Below are 19,822 nucleotides of genomic sequence, written 5' to 3'. Positions count from 1 at the left end.
CTCCATCTCCACACCTATCATCTTGCGGAAGCATTATTCGTGCCTTTAGCAATGCAAAACGTCCTGCAGCCACAAGCGGAAGATGGGTGCCACGCATGGATGCAACTTTCCGGCATCGGAGGCAGTGGACACCGAGCTCGGTTCCCTGTCAACTGATGAAATCGCAGAGGGTACCGAGGCCTGCTCGAGTACAGGACGTGTCGCCTTGGGAGTGGGAGGAAGAGGTGCAAAAGGACAGCCAATGAAACCTCCTTGTTCGAAGCTTAGGGGCGATCGGAAGAGGGATTACTGAGGGCCCAAAAAGATGGTGAAGGATGGATTCATGCAGCGGTTGACGACAGGATTCATCACAATGCGACAATCCAACTCTCTTTTGACATAGCCGCTAGCAAACCATATCTGTCGACATCTCAATGGATGTAAAGTGTCATCACAGATGAGAAGCATGCATGAGGTCAACTTGGATCAATCCAAATGTTGGAAGAGAGACCATTATACTCTTCCGCTGTCAATTCAACATATCATAGTACTCTTTCCTAACATATGTTTCATACATCCTCATTACGAGAACAACATTTTAAGGAACAGCCTATGAATCAGATCTGATGTGGGATTGGATTTATAAGCAGAAAAAGTCAAGTCTTCTACTCTGCCGTGCTTCTGTCCAAACATATTGTGCAATTACTTCCAACAGAAGAATACATACATACTTTTTACCTCTGCTTAGGATGAGAAGCAAAATCTGCAAATCACACAATCAAAAAATATTAACTCAGAAGGAATCACATTGAATAACATCCAAGTATCGAACATTTGTAAGACCTTATAATATTCCTTGGTATAAACCTATACATTGTTTATTCACAATCCCATTCTTTTGGCACAAAGCATTTCCTTATATAAATGGAGAAATTATAGCATTCTTGCCCAATAAATAAATTTTGTAAGCTAATGAGGAAAAGCAATACCAACATAACGAGGTGGTAGCCTCACACCCAGAGATTCCAGCAAAAAAAGATTGCTGATAAAGCGGTAGATAACATAGCATCTGCGATCTGGTTTTCTCCTATTATAGGAGAAGCAAAAAATGGTTAAGAGCCAATAAAGCTCTGACAAATAATACCTCAGGCTGAATGGCTCTACGAATTCCACGATGATGATGATGATGATGATATATGGCACGACGCAACCTATGTCAGATTCTTCCTGCATTTAGGACACGACCAATTAAACACAGGAAAACACAACTTCAACCTCTTCTACGCTGACATTCACCAAATGCTGCCTCCTCCATCTTTTCTATCTAAATTTCTAGTCTCCTCTGCTCAGCATATTGATAAATGCCTCTTGCGAGTGTGTCATAGTCGAAGTCCAAGGTCTGCATCAGGCTCTGATACCTAGCAGGATCTGAGCCTCGCACAGCTGAGGATAATAGTCATGTGTCACGTATGTTCAAAATGGAGAATTACAATATCAGAAAAGAGAAACAGCAAATGTTTACCTTCCACAGTTTCAACAAAGTAAATGAAAGGGTCAACTTCATCAATTGGTGACTCTATGTATTCATCCTCATCAACTGACTGATATCCTTCCACCTGATTTCAACGTAGATAATCAGGGATAAAATAATGTTGCTGCCACAAAAAGGATACATTTCATGGACAGAACTAGATTATCTAGTGATATATAAAATACAAAAGGAAACTACAGACAAGGAAAAAGGATTAAGTCAATATTAAATAGAAAAGCCCACATCATGGGCTAAACACATCCCGATCCCTTTCAGTGAGATGCAAGATAGGCTATGTTTCAGATTAAAAAAACCATAAATACAGCAGAATCTGCGTAAACTTCATTAAAACTCAATAAAAGTGTCCTCTTGACTTGTGGATTGCTAGGATAAGGAAATAACTTAGGCTGCTGATAAAGATTTTGCATTCATCTACTAACCTCCGCTGCCAATTTCTGAAGCTTTAGACTGTATGCTTCATCCCAATCTTCATCATCATCTCCAACTTCTTTGTCAAAATCTTCTTCATCCACGTCTTCCTCATCAGAGTCGAAGTCATTTATGCCATGAACAGCAGCGATTTGCTCCTCAGCTTTTGTCCAAGCAAAAAGATTGATTTTAATTGCCAAAACTCAGCATACCAGTGCCAATGTTTTTTTTTTTTAATTGCTGCATCTTGTTGATTATATTAGAAGGAAGAGAAAATTAAGCAAGAGCATGGATAATAGTTAAGGACTTAAGGTAACAAATTAATATATATATATATATATATATATATATAAATATATATAATTAATTTATTTATTTAGCTCACAGATCAGGGTATCGGTCAGTTCCAATTTGATACACCAATATCAGTATCGTCCCAAGTCAGTTTGATTTTGACAGATTTCTTGGCCCTATAGCTGGAAATTGGCTGGAATCAGCTAGAATCAACCAAAACACAAAAGGATTTGGCTTATTTTTATAATAAATTAAATTAAAATAAATATTAATACAAATAAAAGAAAGGCAGTACAATGATGGGAAAAAAAACAAGGGAATGATTCTTGTATTACTAATAAAAGATAATAATGGTTCATTCATTATGATTGCCTATCAGACCAGAATGCACCTGTATATCAGACAGTACACTAACCTGTATGACCCATCATCATTGAATAAAATAATTTTAAAAAATGAATTGTATGTGTATCTTTGTCAAGTTATATGTTTTGATAATGATACTTGGAGTAGTTCATATGAGAGAATATGCTATGCCACTTTATGCAACACAATGCAAAAGGATGTATCACCTCTAATTTGATTCTTATAGGAATCTAGAAGCTTGAGTGTTGCTCTAACGACGTGTGCTAATGCTTCACCAGGCAATTGATCCGCGGGCAGGCCAACAAGTGAAGTTAATCCCAAGCAGAAGACCTTTTTATCATGTTGCCTACAGTTAATGTAAGGTATTAAAACTATGGTATTGATGGAAAGTGACATGAAAGAGGATAAAAGAATTACCTTCTAAAGTTTGCAAGTGTGCCATTCATTTTTACTTCTTGAAGCATCTGGAACCAGAGATTGAAAATATCTGTAGCAACCCCAAGCTTATGTAATATTCCAAGAGTCAAAGATGCATTATAGTAAAGAGAATCAGCAATCTGCAAAGGGACAAACTATTAAAATGGAAAGTTGCATGGATTCTAAGAAGATTCCAAAATAATTGATGAAATCTAGAGGCACATAGATTCTTAGAAGTATCAATACAACTCATTTTGAGTAAGCTAAGGACACATTAGTCGTACCAAGGCAAACTTTAAGATAAGTTTGAATTGGAGGCACATGAATAAGTAAAACGTAGTTGGCCGTCAACTTGGGATATGAAACTCTTTGTATACTTCTGTGCATGTTGTAAAATCCACAGTGGTAGAAAAGATGGGAGCCCAGTGCATGAGGCTCATACCAATGCAAATTTGGGGAGGATCAATATAGGCAATAACACAGATGCATCACTGTAACTGAGTTCTGTGAAGGCCAACATCACAAATAAATTCAGAGATCATAAAATCCTCATCATTGTTTCCACTGAAGTATTTCAGTCTTCCCTTAAAGCAAACTCACCTTGTCCTATGAGTGCAGTTATAGATATTCTTTGGAATTTGGACTGTGTGCAAAATATATAACTATATATTTCTACATTATTTTAGAAGTCAAAGATTTAACAGAGTTACAAACAACAAAACTGATGGTAAGATATTTCAGTTCAAACCAACACCACTATTTTAATCAGACTCGTTTAACAGAAAACAAACTAGGCAACAATTCCTAAATTGCTCATGCAAAGAAAAACCTTACATGATTAAATTCTCAAAGAAACATGTACAAATTTGATTAAGTTTCTAAACAGAACGAGAACACACCAATTCCAGATCTGTTACATGAGAACATGCATTCGTCCTGTCAAACCTATTTGATCACAACAAAAAAGTCCAACAAGACTTATTTCATCAGTTCATTTCAAATGCATAAGATTACCTTTGCGTTAAACACAGGATGAAGGAAAGTACTGTTGTTTGACACATGATACAGGAACTCTTACCACTAGCATCAAGAGACATTTTAAATATGGCTTCTTTGCTCTACGCAATCGACCAATGGTAATGTTCAAATAAGGCTCAACCCAGTGATCTACTTGCCCTTTACAATTTTGGAATACTACTTCAATCAGCTTAGGAGCAGGCTCAATATCACTGTCTTCCATGTTACTATCTGACATGATCTGCACATTGAATTAACAAAAAGGTTTATCACCACAAAAGACATCAACAATCACAATGTTCGCATCATTAGCATTTATTCCAACTGAGCAGTAATAACAATTACAATTGCTGAGAAGACTAAAAAATGATAGGCATATACTTTGACCATTTTAATAAAGAACTGAATAAAACCACTTCCCTTACTTTTGAAAGTACTTCCCACAGGCTTTGCTGGTAGTCTGGATCTTTGCAACTTAGGAAATGAGCAGTACTCCTGGATATGTAGTTGTCCAAGGGAACCAGTATATCTACATTTAGGGCAAATATGACATTATCAGATTCTATATGCAAATGTAAAGACCTAAAGAAAACTGAAATTAATGAGAATAGTACCAGGTATTCTTTTGTAATTAAATGACACATTCAGGGCTCCTTTGAATTATGATATGGACCATCAACCTCCTCCCCTCCCCCACCCCATCTCCTCCTCCCAAAAAAAAAAAAAAACCCTCTATCTGTTTTTGTCCATGCAAGAAACAGATATGTACACAACCCTCAGAAGAAAATTTTCAGGGTAGTCTACATGTATACCTCAAACAAATTGCAAGAACATGAACAATATAACATAAAGCTGGTGTTACTAATATGCAAAGCAACATGATATATAGAGTCAGGGCATTCACCGTATAAATTGTCGACAAGATAAAAAAACCATAAAAATTAGCATATATATGTCAACTTACTCTCAAAGAAATCTAAAGCCCAGTCTCCAAGTGCTTCTATAATTAAAGGCCAAAGACCCCACATATCCAATGAGACTGTTGGCGCATAAAATGTCATATGGGAAACAATTTTCAATACTTCTTCAAAAACATCTGTGAAACATGAACATTATCAGAAATGAGAATCGTTGCAAGCATCTAGCAAAGGTAGCAACAATAAGCTAAATTTGCAACATGAAATCACATATCACATACCTGAATAAGCAACACAATCAGAATCACATACCTTAAATCCTTGAACTTAAACTAAAGTTTACACTTACAAAACTATAATATACGTGTAACATATAGCACATGTTTAAGGACCAAAACGATTATAGAGGATACTGCATAACGAGGCCAAGAAAAAAATGCACCAAGAAGAAATTGATTCATGCACAAATACGAAAGTGTCAAGAAAAAAACAAATAGATAAGTTTTGGCATGAAATATGTAACCTGATATGGGATGAAGTGAACAATTTATGTGTATCAATATGACCTAAAAGTGATAAGCCTCGAATATAGAGGAAAACCTTGTTATCTATCATAAGAAAATATAATAATATTGATAGATATTAGATAATATCATACGTTTGAGCCCTATTATCTTCATAGTTGATTTTTTAAATTTAACATTTGGGCCTGACAAGACGATCGAAGATACCTTTCATGGACTAGGGTTAAGATTTCAAATAACCAATCATTTGCCTATTAGAAGGATAGCCATTGAACATAGTAGATGGATAACCAATGTTGATCTCATTCTAAGGATTAATAACTCATTAAGACTTTGAACACATAGAACAAATGCTTAAATCATGTTTTTCCTTGAGTCATAGAAATATGTTTTTCCATGTAAAGATAAAGTTGCATCCATGGAGACTTGTGCATTGGTTTTCTGTATATAACTATTTAAACAGACATCACAAATACATACAAACATGGATGCATTTGTTTGTACACATATATAAATTCGATTTATTAATATACATTTGACCAAGATCGAAAAAGTAGCTACCTTGACCATCTGCGGTCAGCATTCTCTGCATTATAGGTAGTAAAATGGGCTCTATTTGAACAAAAAGATGGGGAAGCCCGTTAATGGATTCAAGGATTGTGCTTATGGAATCCAAACAACGGGCAGCAGCTAAAGCACCTGAATCATCAGCTTCTTCAGCTGCTTTGGATGTACCCAGGCACTTCCAAAATGCAGCAGCCTATGCAAAGATTTTTTAAGATTTCATATCAAGGAATCAAATAAAATATAAGTGAATACTATAAAGTAACATATAATAACACAAATATTATACCAAATTCTGGCACAAGCTGTTGGCATATGGAACAATTTCTACACCAAACTTGTTCACTATGGTCTCAAGAGTGACGGCAAGGTCCTCATTCTCAACCTCATTCACAAGTTTGAAGAACTCTGCATGTAACAATTGGGACATCTTAAAAAGAATAGAGGACAACAGATACTAAGCTAAACACAACTATTATTACATACCATCAAGTAATTGAGGAATAAATGGTCGGATTTCATTTAGATCTGTATTAAGAATGTAATTCTAAGTTACTTCATGTGAAATATCAAGAAAGCACCAATATATAGACTTATAGGCTAACATTTGCATGCCTTGGCAAGCTTCAATGAAAGGCTGTAAAGCAAAGACTGAATTGACGCGCACAGGAAGATCTGGATCCCGCATTCCAGAAATAATGTGGTGAAAGATTTCCCGAAAATTTTTCTGGTCAGAGAAGTTGATGTGTGCATATTTTCCAGCAACCCATGCGGCCTAATACTCCATTAAAGAATTCCATAAATTCAAATGCATTCAAATTAATTTGTAATCAAGAAGCTTGATTTAATTCTACAAGTATAAAAGTCAATTAATTAAAAAAATCATAAAATGGTTTTCTGTAAAGCAGCTTCCGAGAACAAAAAAAAAGGAAATTGTATATCTGAATTATTCGAGAAAGTTGTGCTTTTAATGTGACCAATTTTATTAGTTTATGCATTTCAGTCATCACTATTCATGAATGATGAAACACTAATATTCGACACAGCTCAAAACTCATCAAGCCAAATCCAAACTTGGCCAAGTTGACTTGAGCAGCAGTTGAATTTAAGTCAATAAAGCTTGGTACATGGATCAGAATTCTCAGAAAACTAGTTCTAACTCCAACTGAATATATGACTTGATTACTCACCCCATGTCACTTAAGAAATCTTTTAACTCAAATTAAAGTTTCATAAACATAAAAAATCAGTACAATAATCAATCAACTCAGCAAGTAGGAGAAAAGAATTTCTACCTGAATACCCTTATGTTTGGCCAGCCACCTATTCCAAAATCCTCAATAAACTCAGGTAGAAAAGAATTTCTACCTGAATACCCTTATTTTCTACCCCATATGCCTGCATCTGTAATCATTACTGATTTAGTTAACCTTTGTCTCCAACTTGTGGGTCTAATGACACATCCTTTTTCTTTTTAATCTCTTGATTTTTGATCTATTTTTTTCCATTTCTTACAGCTTTTCTCTTGGTACTTCATTTTGCTATTGAATCCCCATCATCAATCTTTACATCTTGTAACTAGTGATAAGTGGTCAGTTTAGTTGTTCTAGAGAAATGTCACAAAGGAAAATATTTGCTAAAAAGGAGGAGGCTATGCTTTTCCTATGTTCTGTTCAGAATAATGAACTATTAGTCTCAAATTGAAATGCAAGAACAATTTATAATGCTCTTTCTTGGCTGAGTGGCTCTTTATTGTTTGTTTCTCCACATAAATGGTTAAAAGGGTGCATGCCAAAATGCCATTTGCACCTAAAATTCAGTTTCCATACCAAATTTACTCAACCATTGTCAGTTTATGTGATGCAACATCCTCACTGGACCAGAATGTATTAGTGCAGTCATTATGTATCTTGGAAGTGGACAGAGAAACCTACCTAAGTACCTCTGACCCTGAAGTATGAAATTGGACATGAGTACCTCTGACCTAAAGCATGATGATCCATCCTGAGTACAGGACTGACCAACACCAGTCAGTATGTACGATATCGAGCTACTTCTCAAATAAGCCTATCCCCGATACAAATTGCATCTCATCTTTTTAAAAGCATGGTTGGCCAAATCTTGAGCCCGGAGATCCTCGTTTCAAGTGAATCCTGGCTATCCAGCCTCTTCACTCTCCTCTTAGATTCCTCTTAGCACCTATCATTTTCAGTAACATCACAACTACCAATTCCTCTCTTAATTACCCAGTTTATATGCTACAACTATCGTCATTTTTACAAGTTCGAGGAATATTAAAGGGAATTCTGAAGGTTAAGCTTTCTGAGCTCACACAGAGAAAGAAAAGTAACAAAAATGATATTCTAAAAGTTAAGCTTTCTAAGCAACTGCTAACACAAACAGCATGGCTTTTGATGGAAGGTGTAAATTTGTGGTGCTCATTTCATTTCCAAGAACACCTATGGGATGCTTTTGTAATCCATGTTTCGTCCCCTAACCCATGTGATAAAAGCAACTATAAGACACAGGCTCGGAACAGACCTTGTTACCATGATAAGTTCATCTAAATAAACCAAATTGTGCTGCCCTACTCTTTAGGGCTGCTATGCATTTACTCCTTGTACTGTAGAGACCCCAGCTAAACACCCTCAGAAAAAATTAACTCTTCTAAATACACAGTATATGCATAAATGAACAAATAGCTGGTCAATCAACAAATTAACAAACTTGCTATTCTATCTGGCTAAGTAGTTATGCACAGAGCACTTTCAGGAGAAAGCTAGAATCAAAATTTTTCACCTTCATCAAATATTATGCCTCAATATGTGGTGACTATGATAAATCTGGTACACAATTCTACACTAAAATATTGACAATAAAAAGCCATGAATCATGCCATGGGATTCAATTTTTAGCCCGCCGACAAAAGAAACCTAGTACCCATACCCAGAGAAAGTTCAAGAGATTGGTATCACTTTCAATCTTTGAGATGCTTGCAAATCTAATGATAAAAGAGAACTCTGTGCACCGGAAAACAAATTAGTATATGTAATTGATCATGTTGCAGTTCCAATAAAAATAAATATCAGTCTTTTTCTAACTATGCAAAATCCAACCCCAATCTTTCACAGCATGAGAATGAAGGCAACAGCCAGGTCAAGGATTTAAATATGTGTGGTATTGGTTTCACTAACCTATTTTGCCATTGAAACAGTATATGAACTTATATCATGCATTATTATTGAATAAACTGATAATAAATTTAAAAAAACTTATTGTACCATTATCAGGCTATAAATTCGGATACAATGCTTGGTTGATCTGGTGTTTACCAACCATTACTGACCATTATGGTTGAGATTTGAAACCATGATTCGAACAATTGCTGATATATATGATCGGTACAATTTCATTCTTGCGAGGGACAAATAATAGAGCTTATACAGTCAGAAACAGAAGACAGATAAGCTGCTTGCCAAGCACAGAATATAATTTAATTGGAAAAGAAGAGTAACCTTTGCTCTGAGGTGGCCAACAGGACTTGAGAACTCAGGAAGAACATGCAGCACTAACATGGATTCAAGCCCTGACTTATACGATTCAGACTGCATAAGTGTATCACACACTGCTCCAATAGCCAGAAGAGCACCGTCTTTTTGACGATATGGTTTAAGCTCGATGGGTGCCTCATCATATCTGAAATAATTACATATAGTATGTAAGAAAAATATCTTCATTCCAAATTCTCCACGGGAGCAAATTCCTAATATAAAGAGCATATGAGTTAAACCTCCTGAAAATCTTCAAGATGAATGGAATAAACTTCTGTAAGTTCCCTTTCCCATGCTTCCTTACCAATTCATTCACAAAATCCATGGCTGCAGTTCGAGGACTGTATAGGTCTATATCTGGGAAGAAGAATTTATATGCTGACAATTAATGTCAAAGCTTTTATTCCAGAAACCACAACTAATAGAATGTCATGTTTTAGAACAACACTAAGTCTAAGCTCACCGTAGCCCTTTCTGACATATTCATGTGGATCTTCAGTCCATAACTTATGATCATTGTCATTGAAACACATCAGAGGAAAGACGATCTCCGAAAGGACAATGTCAAGCTGCGGCTCATTGATACATACTATTCTTTGAAATACCGCAGAGCATTAATGCAACTGAGCCAGTTCATAAACTCAAGTAGACAAGTTTGTCACCACTAAACTATGCAATCACACACTTGAAATGGCAACAAAACCAAAATCAGCATGAATATATAATGTTGTAGAATTAAACAACTTTGCATGCTGGGCAAATATTGTACAGGAAGTCAAGAAACCAAAAAATGAACTACCAGCATTTACAGAAACAGCAGTCTGCAGTCATTGTGGCACACATACACTTGACAATTCAAAAAGTCTTATATCTCTCGGATGGTAGAATTAGTGCTTACTGAGTTATTCCAATTATGAGTCACAAAAACAATGCATGAAACTTTTCTTCTGTTCTGTGAATATAAAATGTAACAGTACCTATTTTTTACTTTGTAGATCAAGTTATCTTCTGAATGAGGCACAGCACAGTCAAAATGAGTCAAGCAGGGGACTTTTCTCTATATCTTAGTTGTATTTTAATGCATATCTTAGTTGCATTTTAATGCATCTTCAATCTTATTATATCTTTTGTTAGCTTGTTAAATTGGCACACAGTTATTGTTCCAACTGAGATACTACCCCAATTCTTCCTGTCACTCTACTTAGACACAACTTGTTGGCCTTTTAGTAATTTTCAACTGGAAAGAGGTCAACTAAATTTCCCAAATACTTCTCCCCTCAGGATTCAGTAAATTACTTGCAGAACAACTCCTCTAACCTCTATCATGTAATTGAGTATCTTAGCTTATAACTCAATGATCTAAAAAAAGAAAAGAATGAAAAGAAAACAGATGATGTTTAAAGATAGTTTAATCTAGGAATTACAATTTGTACATGACATGGATTATAAAATATTACAATGGAGAAATAGTTTATACAACTGGGTGATCAGCTAGATTGAAACAACAAGAAACTAGGGAGATCAAAGCAAGACAAACCTGCTGTTGATATATTGAAGCACAAGGTTGATAACCCTATCAGGAAGATAACCACCTGCACGAATAACATTGAGTGACTGTAGGTGGCATTCCAAAATCTTGCCAGCATAACTCTCTTGAAACATTTGAGCAAATGCTTTGTTCTCTGGCTTCTTCAGAAGCTTCACATCTCCAAACCTGTTAGCAAAATTCTTCACAAACCGATAAGCAGAATATGATAGAAAGATAATGTTTCACATCTCAATAATAGAAAAACTTCACCTAGTATACAAATGATTTAATATCTGAATTGTCCACTTCTTGACTTTCCACCAACCCCAAGATTTTCTGAGATCAAGATTAGACGGTTGACCTTCTAAAGGAACAGGTCTCTCCAGTAGATTCAAGAATAGGAACATCCATTCACTGAATATATTTGGATCAAGTAGCTTTTGTGGGATCTCCAACTGAAAAGGAATTTTAAACCAAGAAAAAAAATAAAAAGCCAGTAAAATTAAAAAAGAACCTGGATTTGGTTTACTAGACAAACATACGTCTATAGATGACCAGAATATTTTGCATATGAGCTTGATAAGATCAGCTACTTCAATTGTGGGGTTAACAATCTGAACAAGTTTGGTAAATTTGTTCAATATAAGAGGAAATGTCTCATCAACAATGAGATGAAGTGGTGTTTGCTCCTCATCAGACTTTAACCTTAAAGTAAAGAGCAACAAAAACAAACAGTCAACTTACCAAAAATCTAAGAAAGTTAAATAACAACTGAAATAAATTAGTATTGTTTGATATTATCATATTAATGCAATTGAAACTAAGAGCCACCAAAAAAAATTCATCATCGTAATAGAACCTAGTTGCATACTCCAAAACACCAAAACTCTTGTTTAAGGTGGACAAATGACAAGAATGTACAAACAGCAGTAAGTATCTGGCAAAGGAAAATGAGACCATAAAAATGCATCCAGGTGTAAAGCATGGCTGATTTGAAGTAGACAGCCCTTGATGCAATCACTCAACAAAACATGCCACCTTCTGTTACATTAGGAATCTTCTATCTTCAAAGTTCCACAATTAACCTTGTAATCTTTTGAGATGTTACTTTAGAAATTCCAAATAACAGAACAGAGATCATTGAAATTCCCACCTACTGTTAATTTACTTTAACTGCAGAAAAACAGAAGGGGAAAACTAGGTAGAATATAAAAAAAATAACCAAAGAAAATTAATAAACAGAAGACGAGTGCCTACCTGCCTACTAAAGATGGTCTTATTTCATTAAGAAACTCAGATGCTCCACAAAACAATGCAATCCGCAAAACCTTCTCTTGTAAAGACTATTTGACAGGCATCTAAGTGTCAAGAGTATTTGAGTAAAAAGTTTCTGACACAATCAGCCATTTATCGTTTCTGGATTATGAAGATTTCTTTTCAATATTGCTACTTAAACTGCTAAAAACTTTAGTAGTACAAACTGCTAAAGTTTCCTATTGATAGCAATAACAGAAACCAGCAAACATATAAAGCAAATCTGCTGTAACTGCAGGAAGACAGTATGTAGGATTAGAAGGTAGGAAAAGAATAAAGAGGACACAGATTAAAGAAACACCGACTAGAAACTAGTACAAACTGCAAACTACCATAGGTTTCCCATGGAGGACTACAACAGAAACAAGAAATAAATTACAGCTGGTCTGCCATAACTACAGTAGGACAGGTAGAAGAAAGCCTACAAAGTAGGATAAGAGTATAAAGTATGCAAAGATTAAGAAAACAAGAGGAAAAGAAATTGCCCCACCCTGCTAGCTCAACAAGGCTTTTCTTTCATAACGGTGTTCCCACATATGCTCCTTATAACCATAAACATGCAGAGACCAACCAATCCCCAACATAAACAATAAAGAGGGTCTCAAGTGGCAAATGACAAGTTACACCAAAATTAACTAACTTATGTCATAGATATGACTATAAGTGGACTCGTTAACTGGCTTAAGAACCATTCACTCAAAAAAACTGGATAACTTTTGGAAGTTACATGGGATAATAAGTAGGCAAATATGGCTAAGCCCTGGATATGGAAGGCAGGTAGAGAGGTCCACCAGTTAGGTACCTGATGTTCGACATCAGTGCTCTTTTCTTTTCTCTTCTTTTGTCAAATCCCCCCATCTGAATGTTGTTAGTAGCTTTTCTGTATTGAACTAACGTGGGCGCCAGCCAAACCCAGGGTGAAAGCTGGGTGATGCAAGTCTGAACCAGATGAAAGAACTGGATCACATCACCAAATGCTTTAAAATGATCTAGCTAGGGTTTTTAATGCTCTCTCTCTCCACGACAGCATGCATCTTGGTCATTCCAATATAATCTGCCTAACAGTCTCTATATACCATAACAACAACATGTAGCATGCTAATCATCAGCCTTCTTAGTGCTTTAACAAAAGAGCAATCTTTAACCTTTAGTACGAAAATGCTTACCTCATTTTTAGGACTCCATTTAACCAAACATCAGCAAATACTGAACTTGGAATATTAAATCACAAGGTTGAACTTTACCAAATTGCAATGAAGAAACCAACTAAGATATATATGGATAAAAGGTGAAAAGGCCAATTAAGTACCATTCCTTGGTCAGCAGATATACTTACTCGTATTTCCGAGAAAAAACCCTCAATACATATAAAGCTGCAAATTCTTGCTGATCTTGTATGTTTAACTTAATCCAGTGAAGAAGACCTGGCCAATGTTCTGGATAATCATCTTGGGTGATAGTTTTCATACATTCTACAAGTTGTACTCTGTGTGATGCAAACATGAATGTCAAAACTAATATTACTGGCAATTATATATAATTATATATATATGTATATATACATATACATATACATATACATATACATACATATATATATATATATATATATATATATATATATATATATATATATATATATATATATATGCTTTACATGCCAAGCAATAGTATAAAGAAATTTTGAGAAATGTTCTTATAGAACAAAAGTATCCAATATACGTGAATGTCGAACAAATCAACATAGAACTTTGCAAATGTTTAGTACTAGATTAAATGTATACCATGATAGTACAGTTGAACATACAATGATCCACATTTTAGATAACTGGGTACTCAAATACAAAAATTTATGATGTGAGGCGGGAAAAACAACAGAAGTAGTCATTGACATGGCAAGACACACTTATTAGGCCTTTTAACAACCCAGTTACAGCTAGTTCAGTCTGCAAAATTTTTTATCTGAGCAACTGCTGTTAAATGACCTAACTCTCTTCTGTAGCCCTTAAAAAAAGCTACACAGACTTGAGAGGAAAATGGCAACTTTATAATAAAAGAACGTCATTAATCATAAAGAAAAGTACTAGCCTATCAATGTAGTATAATTCACGGTTTACCATACCGTAACGTACCGCTCGATGTAGGCGGTATGTACCAGTCCAATAAGGGACTGGTACATGTGGTATATCAGTATACTTCCATGTATCATGTGTCAGTACGTTTGGTATAACTCAATACAATTCGGTACGTACCGTACCAATAGTTGATCGATACATTGGTACGGACCGGTAAGGTAAACAATAGTACAATTAAGCCAAGGCATAATAGAAAGGAATAGAGACAACTCTAGTAGTAGGCATGGAAAAGAATTTAATGAGCATAGAAATTTAAAAGCAACACCTGTATGATGAAGTAACAAAGACATGGCAACTAAAGCATAATGATAATGCAAAAGAAAACAATGGACTGCCTAGGGTGGATAAAAGCATCTAATCAGAACTGAAACATGAGCTGACTGCTGGATTTATGAAGCACTACAAATATATATATATATATATATATATATATATATATATATAAAGTTATATGTCATGAAAAGGGAAAATTGCATATGTACACCTTTTAGCAGCATCAGATTGCATATCTACCTTGCTAAGTTGTAACTTAATCATTGAACTATTAAAGAAATACTCATATGCTTCTATAAAAATTCGGAATATGAAAAGTCAGAAAATTGTCCTTAGAAAGTTACATACAAAAAAATAATTGGATGGGCACCAATGAAATTTATAACTTTCAAATAAAAAAAAAAGAAACCCAGATCTTTGCATGGGTAAGCAAAAGTTGCCCCATGGAAGATAAATTTTCCATTAGAAGAAGTCTCCAAAGGTGTCCAAGGTGAAAAAATCACAGCCAAACCAATAACTGATATACCTCAATAAAGGAGGAACTTGAGCAACAGAATCTAGGATAATATATCGGATCATCATCTTATCATTCTCTGGTATCATTGGAGGCTCCCCTGGAAAGAACAATAAAAGTGTCATAGTTTAGCATAAAGTCAAGTTGTATGAGTTCTGACGTGGGATTCATCATTCATACCAGCTTCATGAGGTAACCAGTTTTTAGCCACAAAGTTTTTGAAATAAATGATGGCCACTTGACGCACAGCCATATCACCAGCACCATCTGTTATGATCTGTAGTAAGCTCACCAAATGCTGTGGTGTACACTGTAGCTGTTGAAATGAAATTTTGAATTTGTCACAGCAAATGAAACTACATACACAGGCAAGAATAAGAAAAAGTAATATCTTGCATGGGACTTCCTCTTGTATTATGCTTAATCTTGTCTTTCCACCTTTTGTTTGGATCAACAAACAGATGAATGATTGTTTGGCAGACAGTATTTGGATGCTTGATATGAAGCAGAAAGATGAAAATGCAAAAGCCCATAACTAAGTTATTTAAACTCTGTGTTTTCTAGCTAATTAAATTGGACCAGAACTTACATAGTTAACTTGTTTAAATTATGTGTTTTTCAGCTAATTAATTGGGCCAGAACTGAAGGGACAATAAGTCAACATCGTAATTATTGCAGCTTAGTAGTTGGGTCTAATATGATACTTTATTATGGCAAGTGCAGCTGCAAACAGCATCTTAGGAACCAATATCAGTAAATGAGTAAAATAACATATTTGATATCTCATGTCATCTACAATTCACCAATGAGAAGTTAAATGACCATAAGGTTATATCAGTTCAACTTTTTGAAAGGCAAAGGTAGACTAGAGCACACAAGTCTTTATCAGGATATGCATTAACTAGATCCGATTGATAAATATGATTCTTTAAAATTGTGGAACTTTGAAGAATAAATAAATGGCGCTTATGCAGGAAACCAATGATCAACCATATTAATGGATAAGATAGATTTGATAGAAAGATACTAGAAAGATCTTAGATAGCTTTTACAACAACAAAGGATTTATCATTTGTTAAAATTTATGGAAATATGGATCTACTTTCAGAGGTTAACGAAACTTCTTAGTTTTCTGTCTTTTACAGCTCATGAAAGAATTTATCATTATTTAAAATGTAATCTGGAGGAGCTCATCAACGAGTTTGATTTTTAATTGTTCAACAAAATAAGTTGGAACTACATTTTCCATTTGTTGCAGGCCAGGGGACTCAGAAGAATTCATTTCGTTGACCTTCTCTTCCTCAAAGGCAGGATTCCATCAAGACATTGGCATCATATCCAACTATTGGTGTTGATGCCTTCCATTTAATCCTTAATGATGAACTTGTGAAGAATGTTTGAGTTTTATCTAAAGGCTACTAAAGTCAGCAAAATGCATGATACATTTTGCAAAACATATGGGCTACTACCCGAACATTCCAAACAGTTTTATTCCGACTACTTGCTGGATGATGTGGAGAGCAAGGAACAAGAAGATCTTTTGCAACAAGCTCTTGAGCCTCTCGATCTAATGGGTACATTTTCTAGTGGTTTTATTCTTGGATAATTAATGTGCCTTGGAAATATTTTACAAATTATATTTTTATGGTTGGTTTAAGTAATGTTGTACTCTGTATTACTGTCTTTTACTAGTCCTTCCTTTTTATATCCTTTGTATCATTTGCTTAATGGAATGACATTCAATAAGCCTCATTTCTACGAAAGTATTGAGCATACCGACATCATGGTCTAATTGGCAAGCATGAGCCAATACATACGAAGTAGTGAACAGAAAATTCCACATCATTGAAATACAAAAAAACACAAGAAAAAAGTCAAAAAAGGACATGGGCATATAACTTTTTAAAAAAGTACTACGTACATTATACTAGAAGGACATAGACCTATACCAAAGCATGACTAGATCAAAGAAAGATAGGTATATGTATGAAGAGACAGCACCTTGGTAAACAAACATGTTGGAGAAAGTAAAAAAAAAGCACATTTAATATATACTTTAAAAGATTTATATACCGTCAAGAAAAAACAAGAAATCATACACAAAAGCAGCTGATAGGCAAATTTCTCAAAGGAAAGTAATTATTCTTTCCAAATTAGTAGACCAAGATTGCTCTGATAACAAGAACAAGAAGCTTTAAATCCTATTTGGGATTGTTTACATGGACCTTTGCCACTAGTGAGCTCTGCTGAGAGCAAAATCACAAGTCAGATTGCATTCTAGCAATTGAGTGCGAGTGCCCCCTGCAACCCGAGTGACATGCGGGACACCAACAAACTTTCATTCGATTATCAACAATCAACGAACAAATGAGATATTATATGGTAAACCGTAATAGAAGCCATAAGGTCCATAAGAATCTCAAATCTACGTCTGTACCAAATCAAAACAGCAGCAGAGAGAATAGACACGGACCAAGAACACAATCGCCCACTATGCTGAGGGCAAAATCACTAGTTGAATTGCAGTACAGCGATTGCGTGAGAGTTCCACCTGAAACCGGAGTGCAGTGCAGGACACCAAGAAACTTGCATTCGATTATCAACAATCGATCAACAAGTGAAATAGTACATAGTAAACCGTAATAGAAGCCATAAGGTCCTAAGAATCTCAAATCAAAATCTGTACCAAATCAAAATAGCAGATAAGTTAACAGATACGGACCAAGAACACGATCGCCCACGATCGCACAGTAATCTAACTCGTCGAGAACAGCAGAGACAGACCAAGATCAGAAATGACCACCGATCGATACATTAATATCAGCCAAAGGGCAGGTAATTCACCTTACTGAGGCTATCCTCAGCGGCCATGCGCTCCTCCGGGATGTGGCTGAGCGCTAAGCGGAGAACCACGGGAAGGCTCGCGGGATCCATGGCGGGCGGGTCCTCAGGTTCGTCGTCGGTCGGAGCCAAGAGGGAGTCAATCGCGGACCCTGGATGCGGTTTTGGATCGCCTCCCTTAGGGCTTTCGGATTGGGTAGCGGACGGAGGCGACGACGACGTCGCAAGAGAAGGGTGAGCTCTTCGCGGAACGAGGAGCGAGCAGAGGTGACGAGAGAAGAAGCGCAAGTGGCGTTTAGGTCGGTTTAAACCTCCCGGTGTCCGAACTGAAGTTCGGTCTCGGATCCTCTCCAAAAATCATAGTAGCTAACTCCAAGAAGCTCCGTGGGGTCCACTCTACGGACGGTAGGATCAAACAAATTGACGGGTTCGATGGTACAGTATTCCATAAATTAAAACGAGATATGGATGGGATCCTCCGTCTTCCGTCCGCAGCACGACTCCGCTTCTAAAAGGCGTTTCGATTTGTGTAGTGTGATAGATGAATCTGCAGGGCTCCACCGGCCCTCTCTTTTCACTGTTTTTAATGCACGGTGAGTTTGACTTGTCATGGAACAAGGGACATCAGAGGCACAGAAGTCAACGCACGGTAGTCAACGATCATCAAGAGCATTTTTATCGAACGGTGATGACAAGTGGTCTTATGACACTTATCTATGATGCCATTTAATTAAGAGCATCGTGTGTGCTATGGTGTATTTAATATGCTTGTAATTTGGCAAGTATATGCAAGAGGCTTTCATTATTTTTAGAGGCACAGCATATATTCCAAAACAAGATTGATTGGTCATTTAGATCGAGATATTCTTGGTGATGTGCTTAAGTATGATCTCAGATGGGCTGTGCCTATCACTTTCTCATACACAATTGAAGAAGAAGACACTGTTCATCTTTCTTTAGCAACTATATGTATATATATCAAAATTATTATCTTTTCTTTGTCTTTTTGTTGAACCAAAATAGTTTTGGACTTGTGTGAGATATCAAATAACAATAAGTATGAGTTGAATCGAATAAGAATAATATATATTAAGTCAAATGTTAATTTAATATAAAATTTTAATTTCGTAATCTAGGGCTATGCTCTCAGTCCATCTCACACATGTAATATTCTTAATATATTTTCTACTCATGTGAGTTGATTGTCTTCCACTTATTTTTAAGAATTCATGTGTGATTCATTTTGTTTCAGTCAATTAATTTTCTTCCACTTACTTTTAAAAATTCAAACTTTATCTACATTTCTATGAGAGATTCATCTTCGTTCAATCAAATATATATCAAATCGGATATCAATTCAACCGAAAGACTTAATATTCTAAGTCATGTATCAAACCTAATATATGAGATCGCGACTCATTCAATCTTTAGTATAGTAATATGAGATTGCGCTTTTAATTCATCTATATGCATCTCATACACATGAATAATTTCTACTAGATTTTTAATTGAAAAGTAGTAATAATAATAATAATAACAACAATACCTAGAAACATTATATATGGAGGGTGCTATATAAAATTCATTTATCAAGATATATTAATAAACATTGAATGATTTAATTGATA

General features: G+C 35.5%; 1 pseudogene; it reads right to left on the bottom strand.

Annotated features, from left to right (window-relative positions):
* Positions 1-549: 549 nt before the first annotated feature.
* LOC103973193 (importin beta-like SAD2) lies at positions 550-18,451 on the bottom strand (annotated as a pseudogene).
* Positions 18,452-19,822: the final 1,371 nt, after the last annotated feature.

The sequence above is a fragment of the Musa acuminata genome, chromosome BXJ3-2 (assembly GCF_036884655.1).
Source record: "Musa acuminata AAA Group cultivar baxijiao chromosome BXJ3-2, Cavendish_Baxijiao_AAA, whole genome shotgun sequence".
In the NCBI taxonomy this organism is placed as follows: domain Eukaryota; kingdom Viridiplantae; phylum Streptophyta; class Magnoliopsida; order Zingiberales; family Musaceae; genus Musa; species Musa acuminata.
This window is presented reverse-complemented; position numbering and strand designations above follow the sequence as displayed.